The sequence below is a fragment of the Rhinopithecus roxellana genome, chromosome 8, assembly GCF_007565055.1.
Source record: "Rhinopithecus roxellana isolate Shanxi Qingling chromosome 8, ASM756505v1, whole genome shotgun sequence".
NCBI lineage: Eukaryota > Metazoa > Chordata > Mammalia > Primates > Cercopithecidae > Rhinopithecus > Rhinopithecus roxellana.
Window position 1 is genome coordinate 116712823 of NC_044556.1, and position 3233 is coordinate 116716055.

At 36.7% G+C, this 3233-nt stretch overlaps 1 pseudogene; it reads left to right on the forward strand.

Annotated features, from left to right (window-relative positions):
- The first annotated feature begins 1337 nt into the window (after positions 1-1337).
- LOC104670194 lies at positions 1338-2655 on the forward strand (annotated as a pseudogene).
- The last annotated feature ends 578 nt before the right edge of the window (positions 2656-3233 follow it).

The window sequence follows — 3233 nt, forward strand, 5'->3', positions numbered from 1 at the left end:
TATCCAGATTCAGGAAGCTTAAAGGTCCCAAATAGATTCAACCCAAAAAAGATCCTGTCCAAGAAACATTACAGTCAAACTGTCAAAAGTCAAAGACAACAAGGGAATTGTAAAATTTATCACAAGGAAAAGATGTCAAGTCCCATATGAGGGAATCCTCATTAGACTAACATCAGATTTTTCAGCAGAAATCTTAAAGACCAGGAGAGAATGAGATGATATTTTCAAAGTGCTAAAAGAGAAACAACAGCAAAGAATACTATACCCAGCAAAGTTTGTCTTTCCTAGACAAGAAAAACAGGAAATTCATCACCACTAGACTGGCCCCACAAGAAATGCTTAAGGGAAGCCTACATCTAGAAGTAAAAGGATGATGACTACCATCATAAAACATGCAAAAGTATAAAACTCAGTAGCAGAAAGATACAGAAATTTGAAAAAAAGAAAAAGGAGTCAACTTTTGTCACTACACGAATACCACCAAACTATAAAAATAAACAATAGAAGAGGAAGAAACAAAAGATATGCAAGATATCCTGAAACAACTAAGAAAATGACAGGAGTAAGTTCTCATGTATCAATAACCTTCAATGAAAACTGATTAAATTCCCCAATTAAAAGATATAAACTGGCCGAATAGATAAAAAAGCAAGACCCGAATATATGCTGCCTGTAAGAAACTCACTTCACCTAAAAAGATATACACAGACTGAAAGTGGAGGAACAGAAAAAGACATTCCACCCAAACAAAAATCAAAAACGAGCAGGGGTAGCTATTCTTATATCAGATAAAATAGACTTTAAGTAAAAAACTGTAAAAAGAGACAAAGATGTTATTACATGGTGATAAAAGGATCTATTCAGCAAGAGGATATAACAATTATAAGTTTGTATCCATCCAACACTGAAGCACCCAGATATGTAAAGCAAATATTATTAGTTCTAAATGGAGAAATAAACTTCAGTACAAAAATACTTGGAGATTTTGACATTCCACTCTTGGCATTGGACAAATCATCTAGACAGAAAGTCAGCAAAGAAATATCAGATTTAAATTGCACTATAGACCACACGGACCAAATAGGCATTTACAAAACATTTTATCTAATACCTGTATAATACACATTCCTCTCATCAATACATGGTACATTCTTCATGAAAATCCATGTGTTAGGCCACAAAGCAAGTGTCAAAAAACTTTTTAATCAAAATCATATCAAGTATGCTTTCTGACAACATTGGTATAAAACTAGAAATCAATAACAAGAGTAATTTTGGAAACTGTACAAATACTTGGAAATTAAACAACAGGTAGTCCTTTTCCTGTGGCAGCAGCTGGGCTGAGAGGAACATGACTGTCTCCTCTCTCCGCCATGACATGTGCTCACTCACTGATATCGGTGTACTCCAAAAAGTGGGAGTCATCTGTCAAAAATGTTACTTTGCCTGCTGTATTCAAGGCTCCTATTTGACAAGATATTGTGAACTTTGTTCACACCGACTTGCACAAAAACAACAGACAGCTCTATGCTGTCAGTGAATTAGCAGGTCATCAGACCAGTGCTGAGTCTTGGGGTACTGGCAGAGCTGTGGCTCAAATTCCCAGAGTTCAAGGTGGTGGGACTCACCATTCTGGCCAGGGTGCTTCTGGAAACATGTGTTGTGGAGGCAGAATGTTTGCACAAACCAAAACCTGATGCCATTAGCATCATAGAGTGAACACAACCCAAAAACTATATGTCATCTGTTCTGCCCTGGCTGCCTCAGCCTTCCCAGTATGGTCATGTCTAAAGGTCATCATATTGAGGAAGTTCCTGAACTTCCTGTGGTAGTCGAAGATAAAGTTGAAGGCTACAAGAAGATCAAGGAGGCTGTTTTGCTTCTTAAGAAACTTAAAGCCTGAAATGATATAAAAAAGGTCTATGCCTCTCAGCAAATGAGAGCTGGCAACAGCAAAATGAGAAACCATCACCAAATCCAGTGCAGAGACCCCTGCATCATCTATAATGAGGATAATGGTATCATCAAGGCCTTCAGAAGCATCCTTGGAATTACTCTGCTTAATGTAAGCAAACTGAACATTTTGAAGCTTGCTCCTGGTGGGCATGTGGGACATTTCTGCATGTGGATCAAAAGTGCTTTCCAGAAGTTAGATTAATTATATGGCACTTGGCATTAAGCTGCTTCCCTCAAGAGTAACTACAATCTTCCCATGCACAAGATGATCAATACAGATCTTAGCAGAATCTTGAAAAGCCCAGAGATCCAAAGAGCCCTTTGAGCACCACACAACAAGATTCATCACAGAGTCCTAAAGAAGAACTTAACTGAAAAACCTGAGAACCACGTTGAAGCTACACTCATACACAAAGACCATGAGCCAGAACGCCATTCTTCACCAGGCCAGGAATCACAAGCTCTGGGTGGATAAGGCAGTAGCAGCAGCTACAGCACTAGAAGCCAAATCAGATAAGAAGCAGGTTGCAGGAAAGAAGCCTGTGGTAGGTAAGAAAAGAAAGAAGGTTACTGTTGGTGTTAAGAAGCAGAAGAAGCCTCTGGTGGGGATAAAGGGCAGCAGCTACCAAGAAACCAGCCCCTGAAAAGAAGCCAGGAGAAAAGAAACCTACTACAGAGGAAAAGAAGCCTGCTGCATAAACTCTTTAAATTTGATTATTGCATAAAGGTCAAATGATTTTCGACAACTTCTTTTGAATAAAGATCTGATCAAAGAGGCAGTGAGAAAACAAAAAGGTAGATAAATAAATTAAAAAGAAAATTCAAAAATGTATTGAAAGAAGTGAAAATAGAAACACAATATACTAAAACATATGGGATACAGCAAAAGCAGTTATTCTAAGAGGAAAGTTTATAGCAATAAACACCTACATGAAAAATATATATTTCAAATAAAAAATCTAACTATGTATCTCAAGGAAGCAGAAATGCAAAACAGACTGAACCCAAAATTAACAGAAGGAAAGAAAGTATAAAGATCAAGTCAGAAATAAACAATATAGAAACAAAAAATATACAATCAACAAAATGAAGGGATTTTTTGGAAAAGATAAATTAATTTGCAAACCACTAGCTACATTGATGAAGAAAAAAGATACAAGACCAAAATAAATAAAATCAAAAGTGAAAAAGGATACATTACAGCTGATACCACAGAAACATAAAGAATTATTAGAGATTATTACGAATAACTATATGCCAACAAACTGGAAAATCTA